Here is a 23,228-nt window from a genome sequence, read left to right on the forward strand (position 1 = left end):
AGTATATTAACTGGCTCAAAGTAGCAAAGCAGAGACACCAACCTGTGTTCTCATGTTGACTGTATATCTAGCAAGGGCAGGCACTTTTGCAGCCTGGGACACAGTGATGGGTAAGACTGATATGCTCCCTGCCTCTTGCAGGTGCTGACCCAGTGAAGGGGAGAGTCCTGAGCTGTCCTCAGAGGGGCTTCAGGGAAGCTAGGAAATCAAAGGACATGCATCTCCCACTGAAATGACTGTTTGTCAAGCAGCCTTGTGCAGAAACATGCCTGTGCCCAGAGGCCAGAGGCCCCAGGAGACCATCCACTGGGTTTGCCAGAGTATCTTAGTTTAGGAGGAAGGGGCTTGAGGCTGTCATTATATATCTATTATCACTCTTGAGAAGTCATGATCGTGCCGGTCTCTGTGAGAGAGTGTGTGCACAAGCCCCATGAGATGGGGTGTAGAAGGGCACTGCATACCACTGAGTGCAGAGCAGATCTAGATGCTCACACTTGCTTCTGCCTGGCGTGAATGATGTGGACGTGATGCAGTCACACAGGGCAGCAGGTTCAGGAGCAGGTGGGTGCGGGGGAGGCCCAAGAGAATGGCCCAGTCTTCACCTTGCTGTAAGGCACATCCTGGTGGGGCCAGATGCAGAGAGCACCACCAGATACCAAGGCTGCTAATGGACTCACACACAGAGGCAAAAGTCACCCGACAAGATGAAGGGATCACATGGGAATCAAGCTCACCTTACATGGGAGGTTTTAAAACCTGCTCATATTTTCTGTTCCAAACATCTTCATACCAATAAGAGTGCAATATGGTGCAGAGGAAAAGGGCAAAGCCTGGGACATCAGGCAGTCCTGGGGTTGAAGCGTCACCCCACCACACACCAGTGCTGGGCCTCAGTTTCCTCATATACAAAATGGGGACAATAATGCTTTATTTAAATGGACTGCGAACACAGCACACAAAGCCCTTGCTGAGAACAGCTGTCAGTTTCCGCAGCTTGTTCCTCACTGCATGCTACTGTATGTCTCTGCATAAACATAAACAAGTGTACCCCAACCAGCACATCCTGGGGGCAGATGAGCTTGATTCTATCTCATGAAGACAGTCCCTTGTGCAAGAGGCTCACTTTAGAGCCAGCGTTACCAGTCAAAGATCAAGACATCTGGATTCCCAGAGGATCCCTGTGCTTCCCAATGCTCTGCAGCCTGAAGGACCTTGTCCAGCAAAGTGAATCAAACCACTGCCAGATAACTGGTAAGAACACACTCCAGGCACAGAGGAATGTCTGCCCTCTGAGACTGTGGAGTGTGCACATGGAGGACCTTCCTCTTCACTCAGACACCCCACAGGGTAATACTCCACAGCTGTTACCATGGAATGTCTTCTCTACTGGGCCCAAGGACTTGCCCTTCTAAACACATGTTCTCCCACTCCTAGTAAAATTCAATGACAAGCCAGAAGAAAGAAAACCATAATGAGAAAGGCAATGTGGCAAACACCCTATAACATGCAGCACCCCTTTTGCTTAAACTCAAAGTTCACCTCAGGCCACCTCAATGGCCCCTCTACCAGCTTTCTGCCCTCTAGCACCACACCCAACCCCTGTTGTTCTGACAGCTCAAGTCCAAGGTAAAAAACTTATTCTTCAAATCTAGACCTGAGGGGGCCTCTTCCGGGGTTCTCACTGACTTAAAAGGGGACTGAGCCTCTAGCCCCCTCTGTAGTTCACAGCACTCATCAGTGTGATCTGGGCATCTACAGAATGCAGGGGGAGTCCTGCCTCTAATGAAGGCTACCTGGGAGGGGGGGGGCTGCCCCACTCCTTCTCTCTGAACCCTAACTGTAACCACAGGCTTCTTCCCAGCTTATGGCAGAATTTCATCATTAGTTGCAGCTTTTATTGGAAAATTCTACAAAACTTCATTCACATGAAGAATGAGAATAGATTTTAATACGGTATTTTAAAGGTTCTAATCCATTATATTTACCTACACAGGGCAAAGAAAAATATCCGTACCCTGATTGCATAACCTGAGCACATAATTATGTATGAAAGCCTTAGTGTTCATCCCTACAGACCTGCCAATCCCACAACACCCTCCAGGCCATGTTCAGATCCCTGTGGTATTCTTTCTCAGTCCTTGTACCTTCTTTCACAATGCCCACCAATGCCATCAGCAAGACTTGTTCATAAGATGTATGCCTAACATTCCCCCCCTTCCAAGACAGCGAGCTTGGTAGGGCGAGCTCTGTGCCAGTTATGTCCATTGCTCTCCTACCAGTACCTAGGACAGTGCCTGGGGCAAGGAACTGAACACAACACAGGAACGAGACAACTGACAAAATGAGAGAGGCTTCTGCAGATGACTGACAGAGGTACCAAGAGAATGAAATGCAGTAAATCATCCAGTTCCAGAAACAGATCTTTCTTTTACAATCTGATTTAAGCCTGGGAAAATCCTCCAGGAAACTGATACCTGACTTTGTAAAAAATAAATAATCCTTGTCATGACCCTTCCTTAATGGAAATTGAGGGAGAACTGAAGGAAACTCTATTTTCTTTACAAAGCAACACGACTTTGAAAAGATTAAAAACAGGTAAATTTGGCCCAAGTGATGGTATTTCAGTAAGGCCAAATCTGTGTGTGCTTCTCCTGTGCTTTTTCCAGTGCCTGTGGCTCCAATCCTGGAGAAGGCTGACTCTACCTTTGTCTGACACCCTCAGGGTGAGTGATGACAATTACAATTAAGAAACTTTTAAGAAAATTAAAAGCCAATGATCACAGATCCACAAATGCAGTTTATGTTGTTTAGAAGCAAATCAAAATGAATCTGAATACCAATGTTCTTGTGCCAAATCATCCAAAAATCCTAGTACCATTCCCAAATATCTGCCTTGAAAGTATCATCTAATCACTGGAGTCTTTTGCTTTTCAATGTCCTGCAAATGGGAGAACACTGAGAGAGAATTCAGAGACTCAGATCTAGTGCTTCTTCCTACATGATGCAAAAACTGACAAATATAAAATTCAACAATAGTTGAAGATTTCAATACCCTACGCTCAATAACTGATAGAACAACTAAGCAGAGTATCAATAAGGATATAAAAGATTTGAAGAACAATTTTAACCAACTAGATCTAATAGAAATCTATAGAACACTCCACCCAACAGAATGAACAGCCTTCTTAAGTGCACATGAGAGATGCTACAGAATAGACCACAACTAGGCCCTAAAACAAGCCCAGACAGATTTAAAAGGCTTGAAAGTACAGAAAATGTTTTCTTTTTTTTTAATTTTTTAAAAATTTTATTTTATTCTGTTATGTTAATCACCATACATTACATCATTAGTTTTTGATGTAGTGTTCCATGATTCATTGTTTGCGTGTAACACCCAGTGCTCCAGAAAGTATGTTTTCTGACAACCATGGCCATGGAATGAAATTAGAAATAAATAAGAGAAGAAGAGGGGCGCCTGGGTGGCTCAGTCATTAAGCGTCTGCCTTCGGCTCAGGTCACGATCCCAGGGTCCTGGGATAGAGCCCCGCATCGGGCTCCCTGCTCAGCGGGAAGCCTGCTTCTCCCTCTCCCACTCCCCCTGCTTGTGTTCCCTCTCTCGCTGCCTCTCTATCTCTGTCAAATAAATAAATAAAATCTTAAAAAAAAAAAAAAGAAAGAAAGAAGAGAAAGAGATTTGGGAAAGTCACAAATATGTGGAAATTAAATAATATACTCCTAAATAACTAATGAAATGGCTGTATTAATGTCAGAAATAAAACAGATTTTTAAGAGAAAACTGTTACCAGAGATAAATAGCCTTTCTATAATGATAAATTGGTAAACCCATCAGGATGATAGAACAGTTATAAACAGGTATGTACCTAAAACCAAAGCCTCAATGTACATGAAGCAAAAACTGATAAAATGGAGAGAGACAATTCAATAATAATAGTGGCAACTTCAATAACTGGAGACCTCACTTTCAAAAATGGATAGGGGCGCCTGGGTGGCTCAGTCATTAAGCGTCTGCCTTCAGCTCAGGTCATGATCCCAGGGAACTGGGACTGAGCCCCGCATCGGGTTCCCTGCTCAGCAGGAAGCCTGCTTCTCCCTCTCCCACTCCCCCTGCTTGTGTTCCCTCTCTCGCTGTGTCTCTCTCTGTCAAATAAATAAATAAAATCTTAAAAAAAAATGGATAGAACAAATAGGCAGAAACTCAACAATGATGTATAGGAATTAAGCAAGTGTATAAATCAATTACTATATATATATTGTATTTATACAATAGAAATAGAATAGATTTCTATTCAATTCAATATTCTATTGTATTTATACAATAGAAAGAATACCACAGGGATCTGAACATGGCCTGGAGGGTGCTGTGGGATTGGCAGGTATGTATATGTATGTATGTATGAGTGTGTGTGTGTGCATATATATATACATACATATCACTCCATTCAACAACAAAATACATAGTTGCCTTACCTGCATATAGAACATTACCCATGATACCATATGGTAGGCCATAAAACAATACCATATGGTAGGCCATAAAACAAGACTCCATAAATTTAAAATGAATTAGTTCAAATAAAGCACATTCTTCAACCACAATGGAAGTAAGTTAGAAATCAAAAGTATAAAGTATTTGGGGAAATTTACATACATGCAGAAATTACATAATGCACTGCTAAATAACCAATCAGATCAAAGAAGAAATAACAAGAGATATTATAACATACTTTCAGATGAATCAAAACAAAAACACAACACACCAAGACATGTGAGATGCAATTAAACACTGCCTAAAAGAATGTATACCTATAAACACCTACATAAAAAGACCTTAAACCAATGTCATAACTTTCCACTATATGAAACTAGAAAAAGAGCAAACTAAACTGAAAGCAAACAGAAACAAGAACATAATAAATATCAGAGCAAAAATTAATGAAATATAGAATAGGAAAACATTTTGAAAATCAGTGAAACAAGTTGATTCTTTAAAAAGATGAATGAAGTTGATAGACCTTCAGCTAAACTTAATAAAAGGAGAGAAGATTCAAATTACTAAAACCAAAAATAGAAGAGCATCACTATAGATCTTAGAGACATAAGAACGGTAATAAAGGGATATTATGAATAATTATATTCCAAAAAATAGATAACTTAGATGAAATGGACAAATTCCTAGAAAGACCAAAACCACTGAATTTGAATCAATAAGAAACAGAAAAATCTGACTACACTTATAATAAGAAAAGGGACTGAATTAGTCACTTAAAATTTCCCACAAAGAAAAGCCCAGGCCCAGATATCTTTACTGTTGCATTCTATCAAACATTTACAGAAGAATTAATAGCAAACTTTCCCTTTCCAAACTGTTCTCCAAAAAACAAAAAAAGGTAACAACTCCCAACTCATTCTTCATCTAGTTTCATGAGGCCAGTATTATCCTGAAAGCCAAACCAGACAAAGACATCACAAAAGAAGAAAACTACAGACTGGTATCACTTATGAATATACACACAAAAATTCCTGAGACAATACTAGCTAATCAAATCCAGCAAATATAAAAGTGGGATTTATGCAAGGAATGTGGGTTGGTTTAATATATGAAAATCAATTAATTTAATGGCTGATCCTTGAGACAGAGACAGCCTACAGCAATTGAAAAAAAAAAAAAATCCCAGCAAATCCTGAGGAAGGGAGAGCATCTGATTTCCAGAGTTACCATATTATTAGATTCAAATGTCCAGTTTTGAATCTATCCCTAAAAAAAGACCCAAGGCAGATCTGTGGACAAAGATTTTAAAACAAGTGTCTTAAAGATGTTCAAAGAACTAAAGAAAGATGTGGAGAAAGTCAATAAAGCAATGTACGAACAAAATGGAAATATCAATAAAGGAGAAAACCTAAAAAGAAACAAAAATAAATTCTGGAGCTGAGAGTACAATAACTGAAATGAAAGAGTCACTAGTGGGATTCAAAGGCAGATTTCAGTAGGCAGAAGAAAGAATCAGAAAACTTGAAGACAGGTCAATGGAAATTATTGAGTCCAGGGAAGAGAAAGAGAAAAGACTGAAGTAAAATGAACAGAGCATAAGGACACCACCAAGTAGACAAACCTATGCATTGTGGGAATCCCAGAGGAGAAGAGAGAGAAAGAAGCAGAGAGAATACCTGAAGAAATAGCGACTCCAAAGTTCCCAAATTTGATGAAAGACATGAATATAAACATCCAAGAAGTTAATGAACTCCAAACAGGATGAACTCAAAAATACCCCACTGAGATACATTATAATCAAACTGTTGAAGCCCAAAGACAAAAAGGATCATGGAAGCAGCAAGAGAGAAGCAAGTCATCACATACAAGAGATCCTCTTGATCTTGATAAAGCAGGTTTCTCTCAGAAAGTCTAGAGAGGGCAGAAGGCAATGGGCTGATATAGTCAAAGTGGTAAAAGGAAAAAGAGTCAACCAAGAACCTTATATGTGGCAAAACTGCCCTTCAAAAGGGAAGGATAAATTAAGATATCTCCAGATAAACAAAACCTGAGTTCATTACAACTAGACCTGTCCTGAAAGAAGTATTTGTTCAAGGGTGTCCTGCAGGTTGAACAAAAGGGCACCAGACAGTAATTTGAAGCCATATGAAGAAATATCTTAGTAAAGGTAAACACATGGGCACATGGGTTTGTAACTCCACTTTTTGTTTTCTATATGATTTAGAAGACTAATACCTTTTTTTGGCAGATATAGGTTTGTTTTATTGAATGACTAATCTACGTAATTGCTGAGGCCACGATGTACAGACAAAAGAGGGGGAGTCTGAGTTCTTGGCCTCTTCCTCCTTGGACAGAGTCACGATAATTTCCTCCTTCTTGGCCTGGAGCCACTCTTCAAGGCACTTACATGCTTTCTTGGGCTTACACCCACAGGCCTCAGCCTGGTCAGCCAGAAGCTTCTTGTGAGCCTTGTCTGACTTCAACTTATGGATGTGTTCCATGAGAATCTGCTTGTTTTCCAACATGTTACCTTCACTTTCCGGTACAGGCTGTGATACATGTGGCGATCAATCTTCCTAGATTCACAGGATCTTCTATGCAGCCAGCACAGAATTCTCATCCTCCTCATCCAGGGAACTTTCTTGGCCATCTGAGTGCTGGCAGTAGCCTTTCATTCCCATATGCTGGCCCTTCTGGCGAGGCCAAAGTGTTTTTCTGCCATGGAGCCCAGGAATGGATAGTTACAGGCTCCCAGATGATCAGCCCGTCTTTGATCAGCTTCTGGATCTGCTGATGGGAGTTGGACTGGCAATTACATCAGTCTCACTAAGATCCAACCAGACCTTCTTTTTGCCACAACGGAGGACACTGGAGGAAGGCTCTTCCAAAGCCTGAGCATACGTAGGGCAGCAGCCACAGTGATGGAAAGAATGAACTCCAGTCTAATATATTTTTTTTTCATTTTTTGAAGAGAATTAATCTACTTCTTTGGGTTTTTTTTTTTAATTCTTTTTAAGTAGGCTTCCACACCCAATATGGGGCTCGAACTCACGACCCCGAGATCAAAAGTCGCATGCTCTACTGACTGAGTCAGCCAGGTGCCTCGCTGTTTTGTTTTGTTTTTAAGATTTTATTTTTTTATTTGAGAGAGTGAGAGAGAGCGTGCACAAGCATGGGGAGAGCCAGAGGGAGAGAGAAAGGGAGAAGTAAACTCTCCGTGGAGCAGGGAGCCCGATGTGGGGCTCAATCCCAGGACCCTGGGATCATGACCTGAGCTGAAGGCAGACACTTAACGACTGAGCCACCCAGGTGCCCCACACTAATATGTTTTTAAAAAAGCAATTAGTAGTCTAAGAGCTCGTAGTGTTGTAGTTTTGGTTTGTAATTCTTCATTTTGTTTTCTTTTTTTTTTTTTTTTAAGATTTTATTTATTTATTTGACAGAGAGACAGCGAGAGAGGGAACACAAGCAGGGGGAGTGGGAGAGGGAGAAGCAGGCTTCCCACCGAGCAGGGAGCCCGATGTGGGGCTCGATCCCAGGACCCTGAGATCATGACCTGAGCCGAAGGCAGACGCTTAACGGCTGAGCCACCCAGGCGCCCCAAATTCTTCATTTTGTTTTCTACATTATATAACAGAGTGATGTATTTTTAAAAAGTATTAGTTTATGTTTTTGGACACACAATGCATAAAGACGTTATTCCGTGACATCAACAACCGAAACAAATGAAGACAGACATATAAGGGGACTGGGGTTTTGTGTGCTACTGAAGTTAAGATGGTATAAATCCAAATTAAAGTGTTATAACTTTAGGATGTTAAGTGTTATTCCCATGGGAACCACAGAGAATATAGCTATGGAATATGTACAAAGGGAAAGGAGAAAGGAACTGAGACATTTAAAATCAACTAAACACAAAAGAAGACAGTAATGCATGAAATTAGTGATAAAAAAATCTATAAGGTATAGAAAAAAATAGCAAAATGATAGAAGAAAGCTTTCCCTTGTCATCCTTAAAAGGAAGGCAATTCTGAAATAAGCTACAACGTGGATGAACCCTGAAGACATTTTGCTAAGTGAAATAAGCCAATCATGAAAAGACAAATGCTGTATGATTCCACTACTCAGAAGAGTCAAAATCATACAGACAGAAAATAGGAATGGTGGTTTCTAGGGGCTGGAGAGTGCTGTAATGGGGAGTAACTGTTTAAGGGGAACAGACTTTCTGTTTTGCAAGAGGAAAAGCATTCTGGAGACGGACAGTGGGGATGGCTGCATGACAATACGAATGTACTCAATCCCACTGAACTGCACGCTTAAAAATGGTTAAGATGATAAATTTTCTGTGGTGTGTATTTTATAACAAAAGAAATGAAAAAGAGTGCACACAAAAACTTGTCCACCAATGTTCACAGCAGTGCTATTTATAATAACCAAAAAGTAGAAATAACCCAAACGTTCATCAATTGATGAACAAATAAAAAATGTGGTATATACCTATAATGGAATATTATTCAGCCATAAAAAGGAATGAAGTACTGATTCATACTACAATATGGATCAACCTTGAACACGATGCTGGGTGAAAGAAGCCAACACAAAAAACCACAACCTTTATGAAATATCCAGAATAGGCAAATCCCTAGAGATGGAAAGTAGATTGGTGTTTGCCTAGGGCTGGGGAGTGGGGTGTGGGGGAGGAGAGGTGAAGTGGGAAGTGACTGCTACTGGGCACAAGGTTTCTTTGGGGTGAGATGAGTACATTCTAAAATTAGATTATGTTCATAGTTGCACAACTCTATAAATACTCTAAAACCTGCTGACAGTGCACTTTAAACAGGTGAAGTTTATGGTACATAAATTATATGTCAACAAAGCTCCTGGATTAAAAAAAAAAAAAGTGTTACCAGAAAAAAGAAAAAGGGTGAGATAAAGAGCTTTTTGGAACAGAAGACAAGATACTATTTGTCTCCAGCAATTCCACACTAAAACAAGTACTAAAGGAAGAAGGATATGATCTCAGATGGAAGCTTGGAGATGGGGGTAGGAATGGAGAGCAATATATACGTGGGTAAACCTGAGTGTGGACAAGAGGGGTAGGCAGTCTAGATTTCAGCCAGAGGCCCTGTGCACAGATAGCACACATGTGTGCCCTGGCCCTGCTCTCTCTTCACACAACGTTCCATTTCCTTCCAGCCCAGGGCCTTTGCAGATGCTGTTCCCTCTGCCTGAACATGCTCTTCCCTGCCCTCACACCTACTTTTTTCTTATTCACTCCTACTTATCTTCAGTTCTCTTTCCTCAAGAAGACTGATGTGCCCCTTCAGGATGACCTAGGACCTCCCACAACACACCTCCTGTTCACAGCACTTGCCAGTTTTAATCATTATCTGTTGCTGCGTGATTCTTTGATCCAGTTCTGCTTTATAGATTTAAGCCTGCTTACATTCCCTATACATTTAATCAATTTTTCCTTTTCTTGGGGAAAAAGACGAAAATAAACTGTGACTTAACTATTGTTCTCTAGTGAGTCACACCAGGATCTGCCTGTACCTTTTTTAGAAAAATAAGTTTCACATTACTGAGGCAAATGGAATGTGTAATGCTTGCAAAGTTCCTGTGAGAAATCTCTCTTCAAAAATTGTGGCAGTTCAGTGATTCATGATAGATATTATTATCCTCCAGAGCAGAGGACTTGACCACTGCACCCACCCCAAAGTGACAGGGGTGTCAAGGCTGGACTCAGCACAGCCATTTCTCTGACACCTAGATGTGTATGCACAAAACCTTCTCTGTCTACCTGTCAGAAAGGACGGGGGGAGAAAGGGATAGATCCACTTTGACATTTGGGAGAAAAGAAAGCCAAGAAGTCTTATGAGCAAAGGGTTGAAACCAGAGAACTCAGATACTGAGTCACGGTGCTTTGAGTGGAGCAAGAGGGGAGAGTAAAGGAACATACCGGGTGGTCAGTTTCGAAGTTTCCAGGATCCTGTAATTGTTTATCTTATGAAACACTAAAATTAGTCTTGGCCTACAGAAGCAAGTCATCCCGTATCAAAACTCGAAGACTAACTCCTTGAGGATAGGGAACATGCACCTGCAGGGTACTGCCATACAACAGGTGCTCAATAAACCTTACTGAATGGATGAATGGATGAAAGAATGAATGAATGAATGAATGAATGAACAAATGAACCAGAGGCACTTACAACACTTGCTAGACAAAGAATCACCTCCTGATAAAAATGGACAGCATCAACTACCCAGTCAATTCCCAAGGCCACTTTGCACTCCACTTTGCTAAACTACGTCACACTTCTTCAGCCTGAGCTCTGCTTGTCCACGGTCTTCCTTTAGACATTACTTAGGGACAACCAGGCAGAGCTGAAGTTCAGTGGCCTTCAGGAGCGAAGGAACATGGATGCAGAGGACGTCCCTGCTCCAGATGCTTTGTCCCCATCCTCAGGCTTCCCTTTGGCTGTGGCCTGGGCAGGAACATCGAGGAATTGCTGAAAGAATGAGGCACTGGCCACATTTCACTGAGCTGTTTCTTTGCAAAGAAACAACGAGTTTCATTCGAACAAACTTGGTCATCCACAAGACAAACAGCACAGTTTTTAAACACGTAAACAAGTATCTTACGTTAGATAACCTACACCATTTTTCTGAAATTTATGTAACAGTTGATTTTATGGTATTCTGAATCCTCGTAAGTTGGCAAACCGATAAGCTACTTAGCTGGGAATGCATATGGTGCAGTGTATATATGGAGACATGCACACGTGAACCTGTGTTCACACATGAAGCCTAAGCCTCTACGAACATTCCTCAATAAAACTTAGGTCTCAGACTGTGCTGCATGACACATCCAGAAGTGAACGTTTGCATATGAGATTTGAAGAACACTAGTTTAGACATTCTTGGGTTATTAAAGTGAAAAAAATGCTATTAGAGACATCTACAAAACTATTATTTCAAAAATAGGTTAAGCATAAGAACTTCAAGCTTTGCAACCTTAATGTAGATACTATATTTGCACAGTTCTTGGGAAAACAGAATATAAATTCACTCTAATGCCGAGATGCTGTGTAACTTAGAAGCTTTCCATCTTGGAGGGAGAGGTGCACCTTGTGCAGAATGGCGGCACACACATCTGACAAATGGGACACTGGAACCCAGGGCACAGGAAAGCTTTCTCAGGGCTGGGTCACGTTCAACGTCATCAGTTTACTGAGATAATAAAGTCCCCATGTCTAGAAAAGATTTTATTTACTTGAGAGAGACAGAACAAGAGAGAGAGGGAGCGTATGTGCATGTGCACATGTGCTCATGCGAGGGGGAAGGGGAAGCAGAGAGGGAGAAGCAGACTCCCTGCTGAGCATGGAGCACAACATGGGACTCGATCCCAGGACCCTGAGATCATGACCGGAGCCAACGTCAGACACTTAACCGACTGAGCCACCCAGGCGCCCCAATAAAACTCCCTTTTTAAATGCACGTATACCAAAAATAACGACACGAAGAAAGTTCTTACAGCTTAATTTATCTAGGATGTTACATATGTGATTGGCATTTCTGCAGCATGGCAGATGCAGAGCTGAGATTTTTTTTGTTTTTGGTAGGAAGTCATGCTCCAAGGGCTATTAATAAGGAGACATAACACCAGCCCTCATTCTGGCCCACTCAAAAACAGGCAGACTCAGACACTGAGGTTGAATAATTATCAGAAAAAGGTTTTTATGAAACAAGAACAATAATGAGGGGGACATCCACGCACAGGGCTTTACACAGCACAGAAGCCTGGGTTCACAAGGAATCCTAAATTGCTGGTTACTGACCCTTTGTAACAAAAGAAGAGAGTGAGGCTCAGCGGGGTGGACCATCTGCCCCCAAGTCCCCCAGCGTCCCCCACATTGCCAAGATGGGTGCTGCTGAAGGGGCATCATCTACATCCCAGGACCGTCCAACCAGCCCAAGTGAGGTACAGACAGGACAATCGCCCGGGCTGACCAAGGCTGCCATACTGGGCAATCTCCATCTGGTGAACAAGACATACGACTCGTTTATCCTGAGCAAAGCTTCCCCGGTACCTCTGTGACAGGACGCAATGCCCTGAGAGCCACACAACGTCAGAGGATGCGGTCGGCTGCGGACGGCAGCCCCCACAGCCCAGGCTGTCCGCTGCGGCCAAGCCCCCTGGTGCTGGGCCCTGGAGGACGGGAATCATTCTAATGGTCTTTCACTCTGGCCTCTGCTATCTTCCCACCCCGCCAAGTGTACAGACTGGGCCATGTGGATCCCAGTTTCAGGCATGGCACGGGGAGAGTAAAACGCTTTGTTTTCCCGGTCCTCTTCCCCTCTCCCTTCCTTTCGTTCCCCCCCCCCCACTTCTGCTCCCTGCTCCCCCCCTCAATATATGCACGCAAACAAAGAAAATCATTATTTTGCCCCAGAGTTCACCCAATCCAAGGAGATACATTCATGTCTGCAATGAAGGTCATAAGCATACTAGAAAACATGACAATAGATGCTGCAGGTCTAGTCTTTTGCCCCAGGGGGTGGCAGTTTTGGCACCCCCCACCCCCATCTCTCGTCCTCCAAAGCCCACCTGGGCTCTGGCCTGGATGCTCAGTAAGCCTCCCGCGCTTTCATCCTGCTGGAAACCAGCAGCAGACAGAAGAGAGGGGCCTTCCCTGTCCCATCCCCCACGTCCCACGGTAGCTGAGGGCCCTTGGGACACCACTGAGTGCAGATCCAGAGCCTTCTTCCCTGTCTCCCCAAGCAGCCTCACTGGGCCTGGCCCCACCCGCACCTCCCGGCCACAAGGAAGTGGGGCCTCTGCCAACCGCAGCGCCCCTGAGGCCCTGCGAGCCCCCGGGCAGGGGTGAAACCCACGCACTTGCTTCCTTCACTCCCCGTCGGAAGGCCAGGGCTGGGGGTGGCCTGACACTGCAGGAAGTTGGTCCGGAGCCGGCACCTGCCTCCCTCTAAGTGGAGTCGCTGCCAAATTGCTGAGGATGAAAAATAACAAACCCGGACTTTGTTTCACTGGGTTCCGCACAGAGGCGGGCAGAGGGCAATGACAGGATAAGGCTGCCTTTTCCATCTGGGTAGGGGCTGATGCCACGAAGAAATAAGATCCAACGCTGAAAAAAATCCCAAGCGGATTCTGAGCCTAACACAGCCAAGTCCTATGCCTCCCTCTTGTTCTGACCCCAGGAACACTCAGCATGGCCTGCCCTCCTTGAAGTGTACCTGCAGAGCGAGGGGCCACTGCTGGGGACACATTCGTCTCTGCCACCGAACACGTGCTCCTTAGCTTTGGCTTTCTTGTTCTTTGTTCTTAAAGACCCATCATGTTCTCCCAGGTCCATGATAGGTTTTGTGGTCTGTTTTCCTGGGACCTTCCAAATGCTTGTGTTAGTGGGGCACCTGCTCACCCCACTCCCCGTGGCAGTGACAGGATTCCCAGCACACCCTGCTAGAGGCCACACTGGCAGGTGCACAGACCACACCACTGGAGAAAGCGCCAGTTGCAGCCTGCTTGGCGAGGCTCCCTGGCCTCCCGCCAGCACAACGCCACCCTCCGTGGCGATGTCCTCTCTGATATCTGCAGCTGAGCCCCTTAGGAGTGATAGACTCCCAGCTTCACAACGCCACCTGCCTCAAGTTTGTCCAATGTCTAAAGGCTGCGTAACCAGGACAGTCAGCAGTTTCCAGGCAATGTCTGGAGAGTTGGCAGAAGGCTCTAGATGACAAGTTGATTCTGTATTATCACTGAAACCAAGGAGCAAGCAGGCAGCAGGGGGTGGGGGAGATGGTTCTGAAGATGGTTCTAAGAATTCCAAAATGCATCTATACAAAGTTCTAGTCAGACAGTTCATAATTTAAACAATAAAGCATGAGCCATTTATGTGATGGTGACAAAAGAAAGCAGTGAGTTTAGAGAACTTGGGAAACAATCACCAAGAGCTTTGAAGGTTTTTATATATACTCGCCTTTGTGTGCTTTAGAGGATGAAGGCCTTCTGCCTCGATGCTGGCAGGAGTCAGCTGCTAAGGGTTTAGCCTTCTCGTGGAAGAGGGACAACAGGCTGGCAGGGTCCCCTGTACCCTGTAGGCGGCTGAGGGGACCATGTGGTAGAGTGAACTACTGAAGGGCCAGGGATGGCCTCAGGGCTGATGTCTTGGAGGTCCCAGCTAGCAGCACTCCCCCAGAGGCATGAGCTGGTCAAACCCAGTAAGACCCACAGCAGCAACCCACTCCTGCTCGAGGCCGGCTTCTGCCAGCCACACTGAGCTCCGAGCCCACCCCAGCGCCACCCGCTACGGCCTGCCCCATCTTGGGGTCACAGTGCTGGATGTCCCTGGGACCGAGAGGCACACTGAGGAGCAGGAGAGGAAGATGCACTCCGGGCCAGGCCACTCACACAGGCACACCTCTGTACCACCTCCCAGTGTGCGCTCCATGGCACAGTTTGGACATCTTAAACCTCTGCTTAATTTCAAGAAAAATGTTCAGGAATTTCCTTTCTTTGATGCTTTCTTTGCCCTTCATTGCAGTGCCCAAGCCATACATCCCTTGGGACATGGGAGAACCAAACCAAAAAGCCAATAACACCCCTGGTGCTTTGCTATTATAATGGAGTCTATAAACACCCAACAGAAAATCTTTTATGCAAGGACATCAAAGGGCTTTGTGTCAGGGCTCTGCGCTCATTTTATTCAGAGGGAAGAAAATAAAGCAGGTCCCAGATCCCAGATGGCTTATACCTTCTCTCATTGAATGCTCACAAACTTCTCTGAATTAAACAGCACATCTCATCTCCTTTTTGCAGGTGAGAAAACAGGATCAGAGAAGTTAAGCAACCAGTCCAAGATCACTGAGCCAGGAAGTAGAAAATCTGACCCTCAAATCAAAGCCTGTACCTCACCCAAGTGTGAGCTCTTTCCCATGAGAGTAGCTGCCTCCTAAGAAGTGCAGGCCAAGAGCTGGAGTGATGGTCAAGCTATCTCCTCTCTGGGCTGACAATCTGGCAGCATGCATCAACAGCCCTCAACATCTTTTCTGACCCAGTAACTGCACTTCTGGGAATCTGCCCTCAGGAGATCATCAAGTACCCTGGAACAGGGCACAGCAGCACTCCAGGAACGTTCCAAAAGCTCATCAGCAGGAGACTGGTTATGGTGTTGGGACACTGCCATATGAGGGAATGCTAGGTAGTCCTCCAAAATCGCGTTACATGAAAATATTGATTGACACAGGAGAATGGGCACATTCTCTATGCTAAGAGTGGCCGAGAGCCGTGCTTCCACCGGTGGCTCTGCAGGCCCGCCCTCTGCAGGCCTCCCAGCACAGATGTGGCTTGAGTCAGTCTGCGGTGGGGCCTGAGAGTCTTGTATTTCTACCAAGTCCCTGGGTGATGCCAGTGATGCGGTCCACGGACTCTCCTTGGACGAGCACCGTGTTATAAAATAGTGCGTGCGGTAAAACCCATTATTTTTTAAAGCCTCTGGATGCATAAGAGAAATACAGGCAGGACCACAAAGAGATGTGACCTGCAGTTATTTCTGGGTCACGTAATCATATATATTTTAAGCTTTCCTTTTGTGCTCTTCTAGGTTTTGCAATTTTTCTGATTGAACCTGTATTTTGTTCATAATTAGGAGAAGCTCCAATAGTTTCTTTGGAAGACAAGGCAGGGGCTGTAAGGAGACCAGGACTCAGAGCCTTCCCTCCCTGAGTCTGGGTCTCCTGACCTGGCAGCCCAAGGAGGGGCTAGAGCTGGGGCAGCTCCAGAGTGCAAGTTCCTGCCCAGGGCCGGGCACACGGCAGGATCTCATCCGCTAGAACCAGGAGCTCGTTTGTGAGAGGCTGTTCCTGCCATTTCCAAGGTACTTTCACACTTGTTCCCCGTGTCTCCACATCGTTTCTGTGTCCGAGCTGGAGGGAAAAGCACCACTGTGGAGCCTACAGAACCCCGCACAGCAAGGAAGGCAAGCCTCTCGGCCAAGGCTGCCAGGCACGTCCACGCGGGCTGGCCCACAGCGAGCTTCTGTCACAGGACGCAGCTTCCCTTCTAGTTCCGCTGCGTCTCCCGTCCCTCTGGCAGGCCCCTCCCACTGTGCTCTGGCCCCCCTGAACTGCCCTGCAACAGCAATGCAGAATGGGGGGCCCTGAGGGCCTGCCAGGAAGCCGGCTGGGGAAGACCCCCCGGGACAGAGGCCACTCGGCCTCCCCACGCCTCTAGAGCAGCCCACACAAAGTGCCCCTTGGGATTTTAAAGATATCACAGTGTGGTTTTCCTCAAGTACTATTTTGAACATTTGGGCTGTTTAAAACACAAAGAGAAAAGATGGGTTCACTATCAATAAATTCTTTTCAGCCACAAAGGCAGTCAAACCAAACAATTAACGGCCCCAAAGCTCCATGGAGCATTTAAATTACTTAGAGTAGCTATTTACAAGGGTCAGAAATGAGTCAGGTAACTAAAATCTCCCCTTGCTAGGTGTTGTTCAGTACAAAGTGGTAAGTGTGACGTCTGTGTCTGCTACTTGCTTCCTAGCCCAAAGTGACATTATAAAGAACCCAACAGCCATCATGAATTACACGGATTTTAACCAAAACCAAAAACCAAAAACCACCAGCACCACCCCAGAAAGAGTAGCTGTGGATCATGCTGCCACACTGAACGTTTTTTCACCGTTCCTTCCACCTGAACACAACTCTGTGGAAACTGCAAAATGACACCCAAGGACAGGACCCTAGCTGAGAATCAGGAGGCATCCTGCACAGGCTGCAGGGAGAAATCACTCCGCCTTGGGCCACATGCGGCTGGTCACCCGCGGCATGTCCCGGCCCATCCTCCCAACTCCCAGGGATGCAAAGAAAAGTCCCTCCGCTCTGCTGAGGAAGGTCCCTGCTATCTCTGACAGAGGGCAGAGGGGAAGGCCCCAGCCAAGAGGGACAGCACAGGAAAGAAAAGAGCGAGCCCAGAAGAGTGCGCTGTTACCCATTCGCGCAGGTCCCTGCAGCCTAAGAAATAACACACAGACATAGACGATTCAACGGGAGGCATCAGCAATTGCTGGAAACGACACACTGTAACAGAATAAGAGAATGGGCTTCGGCTCTGCTGATGTAAGTAAAGAGGTGCAAGTATCCACATTTATAAAAAAAAATTTTAAAAATAAAGATAACAGGAACCAGGCAGCCAAGGAAACGACACATTTGCCATGGTAGGCTTGCACTTTGGAGATCTGGTCACGCAGTGGTTGCAGCTGCCAAGGATTTGCCCTCATGGGCATGCATGACACCTTTTGTCACCACACAAATGTGGCCTGCTGGCCTGTTCACTTGCCTCTGGGTCAGTTCTCTCTCAGATCTTCCATCAGCCAGCTTGATCCCAGGTTCAGCCCCAAACTAGCTTCCTGTTTTTGAGAGCAAAAGCCAGAATGCTCCAGTGAGCTTTCCGAGTTGGAGAACACTGAGGTTTGGGGTTAGATGCGAAGATTTGAGGAGAGTGTAAAATTACTGAAAACAAATTCTGGGTCTGCACTTGTTTGCCTTTGTTTCTTTTGAATTGTGTAAGGATATAGGTAATCTTATTTTAATGCCTTTATAGGTCTAAAATCGCGTTGCTAGCTTAGCTGTTAAAACGGTATTCACTTTGTTTTTAAGTTAACTTAGAAAATAGTTGATTTAGACGACCAGTACAAATGCACCGCAGAGCAGGAATCTGTTAAATTACTTTTCACAGTTTTCCCATTCTGTTACAAGCTGCTGACGTTCCTACTGAACACGGCGCTGGCCCTGAGACTGAGCTTAGTAAGGGCCAGGCTGCGTGGGATGCGGCTTTGTGTCCCCAGCACCGAGGGCTGCGCCAGAGCCCAGTACGTGGTTACCGACTTACATGAATGTCTTGGAAGCTTCATTCTTAAAGTGACCACGAACCACAGCTTCTGCTTTTTCGAACTACTTCGTTTTTATCATCACAAGGAGAGAGAAGGTGGTACGGCAACCCAGGCTACACCAGCGGCCGCTCTCCCATGGCTTGCTCTTGGCACACGTCAATCATCAAACACAGCATCACTCTCAGAAGGGCTCCCCACGCAGCACTCCGGGGAGCTACTGCCGGTTGCTTCGAGCGGCCACGCCACTGGCAGAAATGGTGATGCATCTCTAGGACGCTTCTAGTCTTGGCTCGACCACTAACTAGCTACTAACCGGCTGAATGACTTGGAGGGAATCATTTCCCGCTCTGGGCCTCAGTCTTCATTATGATAGCAGTGGCTTGGACTCATATGTGATCTCGAAGGGACCATTAAGTTACTTCTGAAAAATAAAGGTCTGCAAAATTGGCACAAATTTCTTTTTCTGTGAAGATGTGTGCGTCGGCCAACATATAAAACCCGTTTGAGCTGAGGACAATGCATAGTGAAAATACATTTTTTCTTTTTTTAGAAAAAAGATTTTATTTATTTGTCAGAGAAAGAGAGAGTGCACGAGCGGCGGTGGGGAGAGGCAGAGGGAGAAGCAGACTCTCTGTTGAGCAGGGAGCCCGATGCAGGACTCCATCCCAGGACCCTGAGATCACGACCTGAGGCAAAGGCAGACGCTTAACCGACTGAGCCACCCAGGTGCCCCGAAAATACATTTTCTACATTGAGTTCTCAAAGTACTGCTTGTTTGTGATCCAGAAATGGAAGTTCAGTGGTAATGCCGCCCTCCCGTCTGGCCCATCCCCCTTACCTGCCCCCTGTTCCCCCAGGAAGCCACAGGCAGCCACGCCCAAGACTCAGCACACCTGCAAGGAATTCCTGCTCTTCACCTCCCACACTTGTCAGCAATTTCCACCACCACCCCAGGCCCTGGGAAATCTTTGTGCTTGTCGGGCACCCTGCATCCTTCCTGGGAGCCCCTGGCCGGTCACCACATTCTTTCTTACACATCTCTGCTCCTGGACCTTGTGCTTCTTAAGGGCAGAGACAAGCTCTTTTCACCTCTGTAGCCTTCATACCTACACACAGTAGGTGTTTCGTAAATGTGTTCTCAATGCGTGAGGCTCACCACTGATGCACCTAAAATCCAAGGGCGGCATGCGTTAAGCAACAAACCCATAAACACTTTTAAGAGGGTCTTTCACTTTGTTAACTTCCTTCGGAATGTCTAAGAAAAAAAAATATTCTCAAATAGTTGATTTTATTTCAGCCATTTTGTAAGATTCTCTGACAAAGTGCTCCTGTGTGATTCAGATGTGGGGGCTGGCTGGGCTTGACATAAATATCTTCCTATGCTGTAATCTAGAGACATCAAGCTTGGAGAGTAAGGACGTGGAGCAATATGAACTTACATTTGGCTGGTTACGTGAAGATATCTAATATTCCAAATTATTCCAGCCTCTCTGTATTTTGAAGACCTTTAAAAAGCAGCAAAATCCCCATTTTCTGAAATATTTCCATGGGACTTGGGTATAGTACATAAATGCCCCACAACATTTAGCAATTAATGACTTTTGCAGTCTCATGGGCTGGCTTCCTCAATTAGACTGTGAATTCTTTGAGGACAATGCCAATAAATCTGGTTATTTCTGTATATCCCAAGGTGCCAAGTGTGCAGCAGGTGCTTAATAAATGCACAGTGATGAACACAATGCAACATATAAACCATGTACTCCTATTGGCCAGGGTCATTTGCAGACACAGGACTAAGCACAGTACTTGAGTCATGAAGGGAGAATGGCATTCTTTACTTGGCTGATGCACAGGAAAGTGACCACAGAAAGGCAGGTGTGCTGACCTGGCAAGACCTCGTGAACACATGAGAACCTTAGGGATTTCTCAAATTCCACCTTCTAGTGAGCCAAAGCCTGATGATGATGGCAGCTCACCATGTGCCAAGAATTGCTGTAAATACTTCATATACGTTTACTCTTTTAATGTTGGCTGAATCGAGTACTACGAGTGTCTCGTCCATGCCAGGCAACTCTGAGTCGTTAATCAAGGGAAGAGTCACCAGGTGACAGTGGGCAAAAGAAGCAGGACCACAGCACCGGGCGGAGTCCTGAGGTCTCTGCACCCCCCCCCCCCCGCCGTGAGCCCACAGACCACTGGACTGCTGTTTCTAGTTTCTCCCCACGGACTAGGGCATTGCAGCAAGAAGCGACCCTGAATGCCTGATAGTCACACTGGGCTCCGAGGGAGGACAGAGGTGCTGGGGAGCCCCCTCCCCAGAGCTCTCTCTGGGAGCTGTATCAGCTAACCTTGTGGCCAAATCTGACACCCCCACTGCCGTGCAAGGGAGGACCCACCTGTCCCTACTGACTGCCCCTGGGGACCAGCAGCCTCAGCATCGCCTGGGAGCTGGTGAGTGGTGCAGACTCTCGGGCTCTTCCCAGACCTATGGGCTCAGAATCCCCACTGCAACAAGACCCCCCCAAGTGATTCCTCTGCATGCCAAAGTTTGAGAACCACAGCTTTAGAGCAGTTGTTCCCGACCCTGGTTGCATGTCAGAATCACCTGGGGAGGTTTTAAAACTCCTGATACTCAGGTCATGCCCCAGCCTAATTTTTGGCCATGGGACCCAGGTGTCAGTATTTTCTTAGTGATTTCAAACGTAGCCAGGGTAGAGAACCACTATTCCGCAGGTGCGTCAAGACCTGTGAGTGCGGCCCTCACATCATTAGGTGAGCCTGCAGGTGAGTCACACGACCCACGTGTGAGGACACGGTGCTCGCCCACAAAGACAAGGAGCTGTCGCAAGCCTGGTGCCTGCGGCCATCCAGACAAGGAAGTGTTTGTGGCCTCCAGTGTATCCTGGTCCGTGACCTCGCGGTGGGAGTGGGGCACACAGCATCACTGGTTGGGGAAAGAGGGCTCTTCACATTGATCCAGCCCCCTTCTGAGGTGCCTCTTACAATACAGGCTTAGGGTAGCCCAGAAAGATCTATGCCCTACTTGTGGCTAGGCTTCACTCAGAAGGGCTGGAAAATTGGACTTCTAGAGGAAGGGACAGAATGCTTTCCAGCCCCCAGGGGAGGGGCAGGGAACAGTAGGGGTGATGCATCTAAAGCATAAACTGGGGGTGGAGTGGGAAGCACATGGCTCTGCGTCCAATGCTACAGACTCCACTAACAAAGGGTTTTCCTTTAAGTCACTGAAGTTCGAACAAAGGAAAAGTGAGGACTGCAGCCTCTTAGGAACAGAAACCCGTGCAGCAGGGGAAGGTGAAGACCTTTCAGGCTGCATGCTACTTCAAATGGTTGGCAGAGGCAGCAACTCCTCATTCCTGGGCACCACTGAACAGGGAGGGTGCAGCAGGGGTGGAAACCGTGTGCGCTCACGGACTTCGTAAGAACCTGCCAAGGTCTGCCTCTCAGTCCACGGTGTGGCCCCATCCAGGAGCTACAGCGATGGCCCAGGTCAATGTAGCTGAGCCCCTGGCAAGAGTGGCTGCTACAGGGACAGGCACACGACTTATTTCAGGCCTAAGAGAGTCAGGGTGTTTATGGAACTGTTGAAAATATTTCTTTTCTGTTGGGTCTGGGAGGATGTGAGTCTAGAGAGGAAAGCAGCACCGAGACACGAAGAGAGAAAAACAAATGCACCCAGACACTCTCTTTAGAGTCCTGGATCCAGCTATTCCTAAAGCCAGCTATCCATGATGTTCCACTTACATGAGCCACAAAGTCTGTCTCTCTGGTTTTTTAAATGCCAGACAAGCCTTTTGCAAGCCTTATGTACAAAAGAAAGAGTCCCAACTAGTTTTCTGTGCAAACAGGGGCTGGGTGAGTGGTGTCAAACTATCTGAACCCTCTGAAGGCACAGACATGCGTTGTTTGGCTCTACTTTGAGATCTGTAGGACAAGGCGGTTTGGTATACTTTCAGGACAGCGGCACCCAGGACAGGCTGGGACACAGGATAAAGCAGGTATCAGTGAGTGAAGACTGGGTTCGTTGTAGATTTGCAAAGGGGCAAAAGCGTGATCCCTCTGTGTCAAGAGTCACCACCGAACAGCCCAGTGGCCAGCAGAATAAGCGAACTCTAAGCTCTGTGCCATTCCCCACCTGTGCCCACGGTGTCGTGAGGGCCTCACCTCTTCCCTCTGGTGGAAAACAGCCTGGCAAAGGATGAAGGGCAAGGGCCTTACAGTGACACAAACTCAGGTGGATACAGGCAGTGGCAACAAGATTCTTGGGTGGAAAGAGCCACGAGGGGTGTCTAGGAAAGCGAGGCTTCCTGTGTCCAGGGGCGTCCTGAGCCCCTGGAGGAGCAGGGCAGGAGAAGAACTCCCATGCCTCAGGGGTGGCCTAGGGTAAGGCAGGTCACCGAACTCAAAGGGACTATGATGAGGGAGGCCTCAATGCCAACCCGCAGTGACTGGTACAGAAGAGGGAGGACAGAGGTCTTGATGGTCAGGGCACCAAGCACCAGCAGCATTTCTCCCATCCAGATACCAAGCACCACAGGCCACCTCCCAGAACACAGGTGCTACTCACTGGGCACTGAGGGCTAGAAGAAACACCACACTGGCTGAGATTAAGATTGGTGGCCACGCACCTCTGGGAACTCAAAGCACAAAAGAAACTGATTGTAGGAAAACCAAGCTGTTTCTCAGGCGCCTACCCTGGTGGCCTGAGACCTGCACATTGGGGGCCCTGCCTGGGGCAGAAGCGATCACACCTTTCTCCCAGTGGCCCCATACGACCTTGGGGAGAA

At 46.3% G+C, this 23,228-nt stretch overlaps 1 protein-coding gene and 1 pseudogene across 2 annotated transcripts in view; both read right to left on the reverse strand.

Annotated features, from left to right (window-relative positions):
• Positions 1-23,228, reverse strand: part of CRACDL (CRACD like) — a 134,162-nt gene that overhangs the window by 62,770 nt on the left and 48,164 nt on the right. The window lies entirely within an intron of this gene.
• LOC110590430 lies at positions 6,772-13,884 on the reverse strand (annotated as a pseudogene).

Source organism: Neomonachus schauinslandi, chromosome 10 (assembly GCF_002201575.2).
Source record: "Neomonachus schauinslandi chromosome 10, ASM220157v2, whole genome shotgun sequence".
NCBI classification, from domain to species: Eukaryota; Metazoa; Chordata; class Mammalia; order Carnivora; family Phocidae; genus Neomonachus; species Neomonachus schauinslandi.